Source organism: Odocoileus virginianus, chromosome 22 (assembly GCF_023699985.2).
Source record: "Odocoileus virginianus isolate 20LAN1187 ecotype Illinois chromosome 22, Ovbor_1.2, whole genome shotgun sequence".
Taxonomy (NCBI): domain Eukaryota; kingdom Metazoa; phylum Chordata; class Mammalia; order Artiodactyla; family Cervidae; genus Odocoileus; species Odocoileus virginianus.
Genome location: NC_069695.1, coordinates 32,324,774 through 32,341,032, shown reverse-complemented (window position 1 = coordinate 32,341,032; position 16,259 = coordinate 32,324,774). Strand labels below are relative to the sequence as shown.

The following is a 16,259-nucleotide window of genomic DNA, read 5'->3' as shown; positions in this document are numbered from 1 at the left end:
TAAACAAACTCTGATGGTCAGAACTCTTCTTACAAATATTATAAATAAATAAGGGGGAATTGTCAGGGAATGTTTGATGGGAGGGTTCCTACGTGCTGTCTCTCATGAGTCCTGTGTCCCTCTTCAAACGGAACAGCACGCTGCTCCCAGGGACTGAGGTCATTGTGTGAGGCCGGCTTGGGTCTCCTTTAGTAAACATTCTCTTTAGGACAAAACTGCTTAGTCTCGTTCCCCTTTCTTGAGATATGGATTGTGTCCTGACCTTGTGACTAACATTACCCCTTGTTCCCTTGGTAACGGTTGCTGTACGTTTGGTTTTCTGATCTCTATCATTCCAGAGAAGTTTCTTGTACCACAGCCTATATATACTCATAGAGAAATCATTAAATCACCTTTGCTCCATCAGAGCTTAGGTCCCCAGGTCGTTTTTTGTCTCTCTCTTTAACTTTCTTATCGTCAACTCCGTACCACCAGCTTCCGGTCCATTAAAGGACCCTAACATCTATGATAAAGATCACTATCCCATTAATTTTAACTGTACTTTTAGGGGGTTAACAGATGACCTTCCCCTTTGCTTTAACTTCCCAAGAAACCTTATCACTCCCTCTAAGGAGGGGTGTGTCGGAGCCTCCCAGAAAGCAATTTTGACAGATTCTCCAACATCAAAATTTTCAGATAAAACAGGAGATCGGCTGGTGTGGATATTACAGGCCCGTATGCCCGGGGTCCTTGACCCCTATAAATCCTTGTTCCTCAACGCTCCACCAAAATATCCAAATTGTATTGATGTTGCTCCTTCAGACGTCATATGGAAAACTATAGACAACCGCCTTGGATACCTGGTATGGAAATCCTGTACTTATAATTAAAAAATAGATTATAGAATACCAGGAGGCAGAAACTATTCAGTACAAGACTGGAGCAATCCAAACCCAAGTCAGGATCCAGGATCTGTTCCTGACTATGTCAATAGGTTTAGCATTTGGAAAGATGATTCTGTCCCTTGGCCGCTGGCAGCTAGCAGATGGCATCATAATCAATTTGTTCCCCCCATGTTATCCTATACAACTAAGGGCAAAACCTTTTGACAACCAGAAATTTGGAGAGCCCTTGCTGCCACCTCCCTTATTACTCTATCTCGGCCAGAGAACGATTCCACTTACTCTGTGCTGGCTTGTTTACCCTCCCCTTAACGTTTTTTTGTTCACTAACAACTCTAGAAAGCTTCATATACAGTTGAACTATTCAGGTGGACCAAATATAGCCTACTGTGAACAATGCATGCTCTCGTCCTGCCTAACCTCTCAATATAATATTTGTTCCTTTGTGGTGCTGCGACGCCCACCTTACCTGATGGTGCCCGTCGCAGTGAGTACCTATTGGTATAACAATTACGGTCTAGCCGTTCTGCAACAACTGCAAGATTTAATGTGATCCCGACGGCTTGTAGGACGACTTATCTTAGGGATTTCAGTTTTAATAACCGCAATTACCTCTGTCACTGTGGCAGCGATATCATTGACTCAACAGGTACATACTGCTCAATATATCAATGATATGTCAAAATATGTTTCTTTAGCTCTAGCTACGCAAGAGATTATAGATAGGAAATTAGAATTAAAAGTAGACGCCCTAGAAGAAGCGGTCATGCATATTGGAACTGAATTACAGGCCTTAAAAGTAAAGTTAGCATTATCCTGTCACGCCGACTATTGGTGGATTTGTGTAACACCTCTAAAAGTAAATGATACAGATTATAATTGGGAAAAGATTAAAAATCATATTTCAGGTGTATGGAATAGCTCGAGCATTAGTTTAGATCTTAGAAAGCTTCACGGTCAGATAAACACCTTAGAATATTCCCGTCTGGACTTTACTGCTGCAGGGGCTGCTAATGATTTTTTTCATACCTTTTCTAACTTTATTACTGGAAAAAATATCCTATCAACTATCCTCAGTTATGCTACTGTGGCAGCCCTAGTCCTACTTCTCATTATAATCCTTCCTTGTATTGTCAGAACTCTCCGGCAGAATACTCAGAAGCTCGTGACTGAGATCCATCTGGCTGTCTTAAAAAATAAAAAAGGGGGAGATGCCGGGAGCCAGCACACGAGATCCCACCCATGACAAGGTCATGAGGAGAAGACCTGACAGGCAAGGCAGATCAGGACTTCAGGGATTTCAAAAAGCTGCCCCGGTGCCCACCTTAAAGATGATCTCTGTCTTTCTGATGCTTGCTATATTAGACTACTCCCTAATTTCTGTGACATGGGTAGAAGGCCTTCCCCGATCTCTCTCCAAACAGAATCAACTTAGAACTTTAATTAATATGTCCGCCAGACGGTGGTATCCTGTAAGATTATCCAGGATGAAAGGGGTGTTTCAATTTAGACCCCTTTGCTGGCATTCTAGCCTGCTTGGCAAATGCGTACTAATGCACATAACTGCTCACAACACCTTAATCATAAACAGCATAAAGAACCTGATCACATAAAGGCCCTAATAGGCACAGAGCCCTTCCAGGTGAGGAAGCCCTATTAGAGAACAGAAAAATATTATTCTAAAAGTGGTTATAGTTAAAGATTTAGAAAAATAAGAGTTTAGAATTGTTCATTTTAACCAGGAATGCTAAACAGGGGCTGCCTCACGGGAGCTGCAGAGTCTTTGTGTGGTAAATCTTTTAGATAAACTTAACTGATAACTTCTGCAAAAGGACTGACCTTTGTGTTCATTAAAGAATAGATTACGGAAAACAGCTTTGCATTCACCTAGGTCATAAAATGTCAATAGGCCCCAAGGCCAGAAGATAATGTACAAGACTCTCACAAAGAAGTATGCAGAAAACACCCTGGTTTTGTGAAGGATGAGCCGATGTAATATTAAACTATCTTCACCTTAAAAATGTACTAACTTAGAATATAAAAGCTACGGTAGAAAATAAAGATTTGCCAGACTCGGCTGCACCCCACCCCCCGCGCCGTCTGGTCACTCTCTCTGTCTCTCCCCTCGCAGACTTGGCCCCATCAAGGCCGGTCTCACGTGTCTTCTCTCACTGATGCCGTTCATCCTGAGGGTATCCCCTGGATCCTGCCGAGGCTGGACCCTGGCAAGACTGCAGCACAGTAGGCTTCCCTGTCCCTTACCATCGCCTGGAGCTTGCTCAAACTCATGTCCATTAAGTTGGCGATGCCATACAAACATCTCGTCCTCTGTCACCCCCTTATCCTCCTGCCTTCAATCTATCCCAGCATCAGGGGCATTTTCAATGAATCAGTTCTTCGCATCAGGGCTAAAGTATTGGAGCTTCAGCATCAGTCCCTCCAATGGACACCCAGGGTTGATTTCCCTTAGAATTGACTGGTTTGATCCCCTTGCTGTCCAAGGGACTCTCAAGAGTCTTCCCCAACACCACAGTTCAAAAGCATCAAATCTATGGCGCTCAGCTTTCTTTATGGCCCAACTCTCACATCCATACATGACTACTGGAATAACCATAGCTTTGACTATATGGACCTTTGCCACCAGAGTAATGTTTCTGCTTTTTAATATGCTGTCTAGGGAGCATCTTTTAATTTTATGATCACTATCTGCAGTGATTTTGGAGCCCAAGAAAATAAAGCCTGTCACTGTTTCCATTGTTTCCCCTTCTATTTGCCATGAGCTTGTACTCCAAAACAAGAGAAGTCACTGCAATGAGAAGCCTGTGCACCACAACAAAGAGTAGCCTCCACTCACCGCAACTAGAGAAAGGTCGCACAGCAACGAAGACTAAGTGCAGCCAAAAAATAAAGCATAAAGCTTTAAAAAGCCCCACTGAATCTTCAAATCCATGAACATGGCATACACCTTGATTTACTTGGGTCTTCTCTAATTGTTCTCAGTAATGTATTGTTAGCTTTCTGAGTACAGATCTCACATATATTTTATTAATTTTTCCTTAGGTATTTTGTGTCTTTCAATGTTATTATAAGCTATATTGTTTTAACATTTTATTCTCTATTTTTCCTAGTGATTTTTAAAAATATACTGATTTTATATGCAGTGACGTTACTAAATTGATTTACTGATCCTAGTGGTTGATCCAGACTCTCAAAATGGCTATACCTTTGTAATGATCTCCATTCCTCTGTCTTCTACATTTCTTTCTTAAGAGTCTCTTTTCCCTACTCTGTTTCACAACTCTGGTGTAAGCTTACACAGGAGATATTAGTGAACTAGACTTCCGTCTTGGTGGGCAAGAATTGTTCAGAACCATGGAGAGCAGCCCACATAGTTCAAACTTTGCTTAGTCTTGATATGATCATGACAGGTCTTTGTGAGCTTTGTTCTAAACCCTAGAGTTTAGAGTATTGTCTAATCTATAAAAAGTAGTAAGTATTTACTGAATGAAATGAGTCTTCCATGGTGAAATCAAATTCATGTAGGACTATAAGCATTTTCATAGCTCTTGTGCTGTGCTAAGTCACTTCAGTCATGTCCGACTCTCTGTGACCTTGTGGACTGCAGCTGGCCAGGCTCCTGTGTCCATGGAAATATCCAGGCAAGAATACTGGAGTGGGCTGCCATGCCCTCTTCCAGGGCATCTTCCCGACCCAGGGATCGAACCTGCATCTCTTGCCTTCTGCATACTTCCCTGGTGGTTCAGATGGTAAATAATAAGAGGTTTATTTTTCTTTCTGATCTATAAATCATATATATCTTTTTCTTGTCTTATGTTATCTAGGACTCCAGTATGATGGTGAATAATATTAGTAATTGACATTCTTAAGTAAAAGAGTTCATTCATGAAGAGAATTTAGCAATACTAAATTTAATGTACTTAATGAGGAACCTCAAATTACATGAAGCAAAAATTGATAAGAGTTGAACTGAGAAATAAGACAAACCCTCAGATATTTCTATACTTCTCTCTCAATAATTAATAGTAGTACACCAAAAATCTTAGTCAAAATGTTAATCTAAAGATATAGAGGGTTATACTTCTATGAGGAGAGATATAATGATATAAAGCAAGATATAAGAATGGTATTGTAGGGGAGTTCCCTAGGATTCCAGGCTTTCACTACCATGGTCTGGAGAGAGTTCAATCCCAGGTCAGGGATCTGAGGCCCTGCAAGATTCAAGCAAGACATGGACAAGAAAAAAAAGAATAGTATTGTACTTGTATCCCCCACCCCCCCACCCCTTAAAAAAGATATGTTGAATTCCTAATCTCTATGACTATGAATATGACCTTATTTGAAAACAGGTCATTTGGAGAAGTAATCAAGTTAAGTAAGATGAGATTCTACAGGATTAGAGTGGGCCCTAAATCCAAGGATTGGTGTCCTTCTAAGGACAGACAGAGAGAGAGATTTGAAGATACAGACACATAGGGAAGCAAGCCAAACGATAAGCAGACACTGGAGCTTCCATAAGCCAAGGAATGCCAAGATTTGTCAGTATCCACCACAAGGTGGAAGCTGGAAGAGGATTCTTCCCTAGAGCCTTCTAAGGAAGGTAGTCTGATATTTTGCTGATATTTTTGACTTGGGGCTTCTAGAACCTAAAAAGATGACAAAAGAAATTTCTGTTGTTTTAAGCTCCTCAACTTGTCACCAGTTTGTTAGAGCAGCCCTAAGAAACCAATGCCTCAGCAGTAAAGAATCCGCCTAACAATGTGGGAGATGCAGGTTCGATACCTGGTATTATAGAATCCATCACTGTGCTTTCAAATGTGCGAAGAACGTTTACCAAGACAGACCATATTCTTAAATCAACTCTCAATAAACTTAAAATAATCCAGTCTACCAAGTACCTTCTGATCACAGTGGAATTATAAATCAATAACAGAAACATACTTGAAAAATCCCAAATGTTTCAGATATGAATAACAAGCTTCTAAACAATCCATAGGTACAAAAAGAAATAGCAAAGGGAATTTGAAAAGTATTTTGAGCCAAACAACAATGAAAAACAAACATATCAAGTATTGTGGGATGCATTTAAAGTAGTGCTTATTAGGAATTTAACTTGTAGCATCTTTACAGGAGCATCTAAGGGATTTTGCTTTTGCCATCTGTGGCTATTAAAATTTTCATGGGTTGAGACAATCTACTAAGTCAGGAGTATGGATTTGAATGTGTGCCTTTAAAAATATTTTCTAATTGAATTATTGTTGTTCATTGCTACTGACCTTATGAATTTAGAATCCTTTATTGAGTACTTTTATTAATTCTCATGATTTTTTTTCAGCAAATTTGTCTGGCCTTTCTGAGTACATAACAATCTCCTTTTCTTTTCCAACACTTATTTTTATCTCATTAGCCCCACATCTCAGAATTAGTATGAAATAGTAATAGCAATTATTAGTAACAATGCCTTATTTAGGATTTTCACCAGAGTGCTTCTGATGTTAATCAACTTCTCAAAGAGATCTGTGCCTGGAGAATCCCAGGGATGGCGGAGCCTGGTGGGCTGCCGTCTATGGGGTCACACAGAGTCAGACACGACTGAAGCGACTTAGCAGCAGCAGCAGCAGCAAAGAGATCTGTAATTCTGAAAAATTAAGAACCATTGTTTAGAATCCTGAGTTATTAGCATTCATACAATCTTTATTCTATAGGTAATGATTCTTAAGATCAGAAAGTTTAAATGACTAGTTACAAGGTCTTAAAAGTAGGCAGTAGAAGAACCATGACTAGAATTCCCTTTCATTTATGGTTTTGTTATCAAACCTTACAGCACAAATAGTAATAGTTTTACTAATCTCTGATTCTTTAAAAATTGAAAACATTGCATTTGTATATTTTTTGGTAACATGTTTATTAAGATATAATTCACATACAACTCACACATTTAAATGATACAGTTCACGGCTTTTAGCTCATTCACCAAGCTATGCATCATCATTACAATCATTACTAGGATATCCTCATTACTCCAAAAGAAACCTGGCATCGCTTAGCCATAACCTTCCAACTCTCCCATTCCTCCTGTCTCCCTCTTTACCTCCAGGCCTAGGCAAGCACTCATCTGCTTTCTGTCACTATGGAGGTACCCACTCTTAATATAATTTTTATACAAATGGAATCTTATGTGGTCCTTTGTGACTGGCTTCTTTCACCTGGCATGTTTTCATTGTTTATTCATGTTGTGGAATGTATCAGTACTTCATTTCTTACTGCCAAATACTATTCTACTGCACACCTATAAAGTGAAAGTGAAGTCGCTCAGTCACATCCGACTCTTTGCAACCCCATGAAGTGTAAGCCTACCAGGCTCCTCTGTCCATGGAATTTTACATGCAGCACTTATTTATCAGTTGATGAATATTTGGATTGTTTCCACATTTGGCTATTATGAATCTACTGTTATAAACATTCAGGTGCAAGTTTTTGTGTGGACACAAGTTTTTATTTTTTTTAGGAGTGAAACTGCTGAGTCAGTAACTCTGTGTTTAACATAGAGTAAAACATAGGAAAAAAGCTTGCCTTCCAAACCAGCTGCACCATTTTACATGCCCACCAGTGGTACATGAAGCTTCAAATTTCTCTATATTCTTGTCATATTTGTCATTGTCTTTTGGATTATAGCCATTCAGTGGGTGTGAAGTGGTATTTTATTATGGCTTTGATTTTCATTTCCATGTTGGTTAATAATGGTGAACACTTTTTCTTTTCTTTTTTTTTTTTTAAGTCTTCCAACAGTTTATTAGAAAGAATGTAGACATTAAAAAAAAAAATCTGTCATGAACATAAATTGAGGTTTTCAGCTGAGATACAAGCTGAATCAAAAAAAAAAAAAAGGAATAAAAAAATCCAATAGTGTATTAACATTTTTTTCCACTCATTTGCCATACTGACAGTGCAAATACAAATTTGGTCTAAACATACAGACTCTCAAGCAACAATGTACAGCCTTTCTTCGTCCTCCATGCTAAGAGATGTAAAAGTTTAAGGGTCAAACAATACCAAATGTACAGGCTTCAAAACCATCTAAGTAATAACGGTGAACACTTTTTCATGTGCTTACTGCCTATTAGTATATCTTTTTTTTTTTGAGAACCATCTATATCCTTTGCTCATTTTTTAAAAATTTTGAGAATACTTAAATGTATATTGGTCATTCAAATTTCCTCTTCTGTGAATTTCTGTCACTTGCATAGTATTGTGTTGCAGTCTGGCACTTCAGTTCAGTTCAGTTCAGTCGCTCAGTTGTGTCTGACTCTTTGCGACCCCATGAATCGCAGCACACCAGGCCTTCCTGTCCTTCACCAATTCCCGGAGTTTACTCAAACCCATGTCCATCGAGTCGGTGATGCCATCCAGCCATCTCATCCTCTGTCGTCCCCTTCTTCTCCTTCCCCCAATCCCTCCCAGCATCAGGGTCTTTTCCAATGAGTCCACTCTTCGCATGAAGTGGCCAAACTACTGGAGTTTCAGCTTCAGCATCAGTCCTTCCAATGAACACCCAGGACTGATCTCCTTTAGGACGGACTGGTTGGATCTCCTTGCAGTCCAAGGGGCTCTCAAGAGTCTTCTCTAACACCACAATTCAAAAGGATCAATTCTTCGGTGCTCAGCTTTCTTCACAGTCCAACTCTCACATCCATACATGACCACTGGAAAAACCATAGCCTTGACTAGATGGACCTTTGTTGGAAAAGAAATGTCTCTGCTTTTTAATATACTATCTGGGTTTCCCTGGTGGCTCAGACGGTAAAGCGTCTGCCTGCAATGCAGGAGACCCAGGTTCGATCCCTGGGTGGGGAAGATCCCCTGGAGAAGGCAATGGCAACCCACTCTAGTACTCTTGCCTGGAAAATTCCATGGACTGAGGAGCCTGGTAGGCTACAGTCCCATGGGGTCACAGAGATTCGGACACGACTGAGTGACTTCATCTTCTTCTTCAGGTTGGTCATAACTTTCCTTCCAAGGAGTAAGCATCTTTTAATTTCATATACAGTATCAATTGTATTATTGCCTTTTTCCTTATTAACTATAGGAGCTCTTTAGGGTAGATATGTATCTTTGTACATTTGTAGCTTGAATTTTCACTACTTTGTGATCTCCTGATTAAAAAAAGACCTTAAATTTAATATTTTCTGTTCAATTATCAATCTTTCCTGTTATGGTTTGCAATTTTTGAATCTTGTTTAAGAAATATGCCCTTATATCCTTCATAAAAGGCAGGCAGTGTAGTGTACTGGTTAAAAGGGAGACCTAGGATTTCCCCAATAGTCCAGTGGCTGAGACTCCCACCTCCAATGTACAGGAGGCCCAGGTCTGATCCCTGGTCAAGAAACCAGATCCCACATGCTGTAATTAAGACCTGGCACAGCCAAATAATTAATTAATTAAAAATAAATAAGTAAATAAAACAGGAACTCAAGATGCAGTTTACCAGAGTACAAATCATAGCTCTTCTACTTTATGGTACTGTGGCCTGGGGAAATTTAGCTAACCTCTTTTGCCTGAGTTTCCTCATCTATAAAATGTAAACAATATTAGTAGTACTTACTTCAGAGGGTTGTTATGAGGACTAATTAAATTGGGATATATAAAATGCTTAAAATTGTACCAGCATGTAATAAACATCAAGTAGTGTTATTATTGTTTGCATCTTTATTCCACCTGATTTATTTTGTTGTGATATAGAAAACTAATTGGATTTTTGTTCCATATAGATAACCAATTCTTAAAACACTGTTTATTGAATAATCTGTCCTTTCTGCATTTTTTTGTCAACGTTTCAAGTTGGTCTGTCCCACACCCCTCCATTCTATTCCATTGGCCTATCTGTGTCCTCCTGACTCTTAAAAACTTTAATATACCTTGCTTGCTGTTCAGGCAAATTCCTCTACCTTTTAATTCATCTTCAAAATTATCAACTATTCTTACACCTTTGCTCTTAAGTATGAATTTTAGGTTTGCCTTGTCAAATTCCATAAAATCTCTGTGGGTATTTTGACTGGAACTGCACTGGATCTCTGGTTAAATTCTGGTGGAATTGATTAAGTTTATGGTACCTCTGTCACTACCAATGAGAGCATAACTGAAAGCTCCCCAAAATGTGTTTCCTCACACAATTGACTATCAGATAGGATTCTTGCACATATATGTCTAGTCGACAAAACCCACATCAAACGATGATGTCTTAGCTATAAGAGAAGGTGAAAACATGAGTTCTGCCTCCTATTTTGGGGAGGGCAACTGAAGAGGAGATGGAGAGTTACACAGATATGATAAAAGTGTGCTATATATTTAGCCCACTATAGAATTTCTAAATAAGCAGTTTTGTTCTTTTTGAAATCTTAAAAATTTATTTTTCTCCTCCAGCTGCTTTTGTAAGGAAGCTAGAAAATTTCTGAATAGAAACAGTGATAATGAGACAAGATAATTCTTGTCTCATTCTGATTTTAAAGGGAGTGATTCTTACATTTAACCATTAAGTGTAATATTATGTATCTTTGTTACATAACCTTTAACTGATTAAGAGTTTCCTTTTATCTAGCTACAATTGACATATAATAGTATATTACTTCTAGGTGTATACGGTAATGATTCAGTATATATTGTGAAATGGTCACCACAAAAAGTCTAAAAAATGTCTATACATTTAAAAGTTGCTAAGAGAAGAGGTGTGAAAAGTTCTCATCACAGGAAGAAACAATTTTTGTTAACTACGTTATGGTGATAGATGTTACCTAGATGTTGCACATTTTTAACTGGATAATTTATCCTTTTTATTAAGTTATAGTAGTTCTTTACATATCCTAGGTTTTTCCCCTTGTATCTCTACACTTTGGGTATCCAAATCCCATTTTTATCCATATTTATATTTATCATATTTTCACCAAATCATTTTAGATATGTGATTTGCAAAAAAACTTCTCCAATGCTGTCAGCTGTCTTTTCACTTTCTTAACAGTGTCCTTTGAAGCAGTTTTTAAAATTTGGTGATGTTCAGTTAGTCTCTTTTTGTAGTTGTTTCTTCTGCTTTTGCTGTTATATCTAAGCAACCACTGCCTAATTCCAGGTTATGAAGATTCACGCCTATGTTTTCTTCTATTGGTTTTATCATTTTAGATCTTACATTTAGGTCTTTGAGTTAATTTTTGTGTATATGGTGTGACGTGGGGGTCCAACTTCATTCTTTCGCATGTAGATAACCAGTTGACCCAGCACCATTTGTTGAAAAGACTATTTTATTTTCCTTTAATTGTCTTGGTACCCTTCAAGAAAATCAATCGCCTTAAACATGAGGGCTTATTCTGGGACTCTCATTTCTATTCCATTGATCTATATGTCTATTCTTATGCCTATTATCATACAGTCTTGGTTACTGTAGCTTTGCGGTAAGTTTGTAATTAGCTGGTTTGAGTCCTTCAACTTTGTTTTTTAAAGATTATTTTGGCTATTCTGGCTCCCTTGAATTTTGACATACTTTACCATCAGCTTGTCAATTCCCATAAAGAGGTCAGTTGGTAATTTGATATGAATCTATAGAACAATTCGAGGAGTGTTGATATCTTAATACTAAGTCTTTTGATCCATGAACATATCATTTCATGTGTTCAGGTCTTTAATTTCTTTCAAACTGCAAATATTTTTTTTTAACATGCAAGTTAGCTAACAAGTATTCACACATGGCTTTTGGGAACTGCTTAGCAGCTGTAACTATTCCTTTTATTTTTATGTAAAATCATTTTAATGCGTTGAAATTAAAAGCACTTACAAAGATGTATAAAACAGTATCTGTTGCATTAAATAATTTCTGAAATAAGGAAGGGCAAGTAAGTAAAAATCTTTTAGTTAATATATAAACTGGGGAAGTATAATGAAACATGTTTGAGACTGAAAGTCAGGAAACTGGGAAGCTTTTTCCATCTCTGTGCTTAACTAAGCATATGACCTTGGGGAAATTATATCTCTAAGATTGTTTCTTCACATTTAAAATGATATTGTGATTTTTCCTAAACAGAAAGTCATGGGTCTATGCAACCAATCTATAACATAGCATGCAAATTTTTACCCTAAATCTTGAGGATTAATGTTTATAGAATTGTTTGAAGTTGAGACCTTCAACATCCCCGCCCACTGCTTCCCTCACTTATATTTTTCTTATCCAAATCCAGTTGCTTTTGGAAGTATTTACACATGATTTAAAACCAAGTACTAATATTATTCCCTATCTTAGAAGCCTAAAGGAAAAAATATGTATAAAAGAGTTTTACTTGCTGCAGATTAAATTAAAGGAGGATTTATATGGGGCTTAAATACCTATAATAAGTATAAAATAGAATTATGAGCAATACCGTGGCTATGATTCATCATTAAAATAACCAGGAAATGGATGCCATCTGTTTTAGTCAGAATGTTAATGATAATAAGCCGACTTAAAACATCCAGTACAGTAAATAAGATAACAAGTGTGGGCCAATATGAGGATTATATATTTAAACCTTTCTTTTTTTAGTGTTTGAAAGTATCCTAGCATAAAAATCTTTAAGAAACGTTTTAAAAAAGTATCTTTAATATTGTGTTAGTTTTAGGTATACAACATAGTGATTCAGGATTTTGCAGATTATATTTCTTTATAAGTTATTACAAAATATTGGGTATAACTCCTTATGTATACAGTAAATCTTTGTTGCTTATCTGTTTTACATACAGCAGTTTGTATCTGTTAGTCCCATACTCCTAATGTTCCTCCTTTTCCCCACCTTGATAGCCATGTGTTTTCTATGTCTGAGTCTGTTTTTGTTATACATCCATTTTTTTTAGACTCCACAAAAGCTAGGAAACTTTTAATGCACCACTTTTCTTAGCATCCCTAGACCTCCAGTTATCTTGCATGTGAGATCCATGTATTCAGGAATTGTTTTAGTGGCTAACTAGAACCAGTTTTTTAATTGGCTTTTGAAGCCAATACTCTATAGCACCATCTACTGTTAATACAGTGGAATTTAATAATAGTGAAAAGATCTTCACATTGGAATGAATACAAGAAATCGTCTAGTCCCAACTTCATAAGCTCACAGATAAAGAATGTGAGGCGCAGAAAAGACACGTAACTTGTTAAAAGTCACAGATTTACTGCTAAAACTGTATTGCAAGCTATTGCAAGTTAAAATTTCTGTAGGTGCTTTCAAAGTAAGGAAACATGTGGAAAAGCAATTTATCCTAGCAATCAAGTCTCTGGGGTTAAGAACCGAGCTGGTTCTGCTCCAGTGTTATCTTGGGGCAAGTTAATTAACTTCTCTGTGCTTTAGGTGCTATATGTGGTAACTGGCTACCCATGTGCTTCTCAGGGTTTGTGTAAGGAGAAGTATCAGTAAAGTGCCATGCTTGATGTATGGTGATCGACAATGGTGGTATGACTTTTCTGCACGAGTGGTGGAGCTACCTTCAAGTCCAGGCCTCTCTGATTTCAGTGTCCATGTTTTTGACCACAGCAGATATCACAAGAGACTGGCATTATTTTACATGCAAAATAATTCACGGGCATTTGATAAAACAGTATTTCAAAATATAAGCCTACTGGCATAGCATGTTTAATGGGATTCTTTGATTTGGGGAGTCTAGGAGGTTGGGTCTCATCTTCAATACTTGGAAAAGAGATCCTTAGTTGTTTGTGTTATCATTTGGCCCAGCAAGCTTCCTCTCTTTTAGTGATAGATCTTATTATCCTCTTTTCCTTGAGGGTTCTGTAGAGAGTAAATGGTTCCGAGGACAAGGGATGTAAAAAGGGTCACTGTCCAGAGAAGTCAGAGAAATGAGAGACGTGTGATATCTTAGAATTCAGGCAAATACATCTTGTGGGGTACCTCATTCCTAATAAAGTAGGGAGGAGAACCTTGTCCTGTCATCCCACTTTCATTCTCTTCATTTAGCAACAGAGCTCTCAAGCCCATACTTTCTAGTCTCCTCTGGAGACACTAGAGCCAGTGATATGACAGTGAAATTGCTGGATGCCATTTTTAAATTTGATCTGAAACCATTAGTCATTTACTTTTCCATTCTCTTTCCCCCATTCCTGTAGACTGAAATGCAAATATGGCAGTGACTCAGGTTTAATCTATAGAGAAAGAAAATACCTTAGAAGATGAACAAGTGAGGTAGTTTAGGATAGACTAGGAAACAGATTTTTAACAGTGCAGTCACTCACTGGAAACTGTGTGCCTGTGGTGTTAGATAGTAAATTCAATGCATAAGCTAACAATCCATTTACGCTTAGACATAAAGAGGAATGACATACTAATTCATGCTACCTTATGGATGAGCCTTGAACATTACTCCAAGTGAAAGAAATCAGACACTGAAGGCCATGTATTGTATGATTCAATTTATGTGAAATGTTCAGAATAGGTAAATCCACAGACACAGAAAGTAGATGAGTGATTGCCAGGGGCTGCAGGGGTGCTCTAGGGACTTCTCTGGTAGCTCAGACTGTAAGCAGTCAGCCTGCAATGTGGGAGGCCCAGGTTCAATTCCTGGGTTGGGAAGATCCCTTGTAGAAGGAAACGGCAACCCACTCCAGTATTCTTGCCTGGAGAAATCCCATGGCTGGAAGCGCCTGGCAGGCTACAGTCCACAGGGTCGCAAAGAGTCGCTCACAACTGAGTGACTTCACTTTAGAGCGGTATTGGGGTACAGAGTGACTGCTAGTGGGCACCAGGCTTCTTTGGGGGGTGATGAAAGTGTTCTAGGATTACTAGTAATGATTGTGCACCTTTCTGAATACAGTAAAAACCACCGATCTGTACACTTTAAAGGAATGAATTTTATGATATGTGAAGTCTATCTCCAAATATCCATTTAGAGTAAATTACACTTTAGAGTCCTTCTCTCAGAGTCTAATACAGTTAGTTTACCTCCAATGTAAAAAACAAGTTGCCTTTTTAACTTCTGAGTTGAGAACTAAAGTAGCATGCTTGCACTGAGGCGCCTGGTCACAAAAAATGTATTGAATCACCCGCAATTACATAAGATTCTCACATTATAAAGCGTAAGGGACATATCAAAGGTATTCACAAGGGAATATGTATACTCCTGGGGATAAAAGACGACTTTCCAAGAGGTTCTCAGGCACAGATGGTTTTAAGGAAATGAATTTCCAGATCCTCAACTTGCACGTGTTATCGTTTCTAGACTGATCTGTGGCTCAGCTGCCATGTCATTAAGTCCTATTGCCCTTTCCTACCTCCCATTTTTCAATTTATAGGAGAAAGGCATACTCACCTGTCATGAATTCTAACCATGGTGGAAACTTCAGGGTGCCAACCAATCCGACAGTTTGAGATACTCTTGTTTGGGGAATGTGCTTAGTCACTCAGTCACGTCTGACTCTTTGCGACCCCATGGACTGTAGCCTGCCAGCATCCTCTGTCCAACCGGTCTCCTGCGTCTCCTGCATTGCAGGTGGATTCTTCACCCATTAAGCCATCAGGGAAGCCCCCTTGCTTGGAGAAGCCTCCTTTAAACCAAGGACCATAAAGCCACGATACGGCGTTGCATTCTTCCCCGTCTTGTATTTTTGACATACAATTCAGAATAAGTCCAATATTTTAGTAAAATTCCTTTCATTCACTTAGGCACGTTTAGAAGAAAAATCTACAAAAATGAAAGCTAGGAAGAGAGGAAGTCAAATCAGGTCCTCATTCAGTACATGATTACTGGCTTCCTACACCCCCATCCCTAGGAAGTAATTTCTCCAGCAGAGTGCGAAAAGGAAGCGCCCGAGGATGAAGGGGTCGGGGGCCAAGGCTTTCCCTGAGACCAACGAAAACGCAGGAGTTTCTCTTACACTCGGGTTAACTGCCACATATTTATGTGCCACAACGGCACATATTTATGCCCGCTGGTTGAGTCCACCTTCGTAGCAGCCCTTTCTAAAAGCATGGTTGTGTTCAAACGGTACGTAGGCGATTTAAGCCGGCACCAGAGAAACCTCCAAGAATCCGGCCGGCAGCTAGCTCTCTACGGTGAGCAGGTGCCCCAATCATTCCACCAGAAGCGTGGGAAGGGCGGGGCGAGCCGGCCGGAAGTTGCTAGAACAGCCACACAAGGTTTGTCCACTGTTTCCAGGGAGGACCAAGTCGGCGTGGAAGGCGAATGGGCACCTCCCGCACTGTGACAGCACCGACCACCAGCGTCATCCTATCCACTCCCTCGTCACACCTAGCTGGTCTTCTACGCGCTGAGAGAACCAGGCCGAACATCGCGCGGCTCCCCGCCTGGCTCCGCCCACCACACTCGTAGACCCGCCCAACAGGA

General features: G+C 39.0%; 1 long non-coding RNA gene and 1 other non-coding gene across 2 annotated transcripts; one reads left to right on the top strand and one right to left on the bottom strand.

Moving 5' to 3' along the window:
• Positions 1–6,176: 6,176 nt before the first annotated feature.
• On the bottom strand, positions 6,177–16,156 carry LOC139030391 (uncharacterized). Its single transcript, XR_011482756.1, has 2 exons — positions 15,225–16,156; positions 6,177–6,537 (listed from the first exon to the last, which is right to left on the bottom strand). It is a non-coding gene; the product is annotated as an uncharacterized lncRNA (long non-coding RNA).
• Positions 8,682–8,753, top strand: TRNAC-GCA (transfer RNA cysteine (anticodon GCA)). Its single transcript has one exon. It is a non-coding gene; the product is annotated as a tRNA-Cys (tRNA).
• Positions 16,157–16,259: the final 103 nt, after the last annotated feature.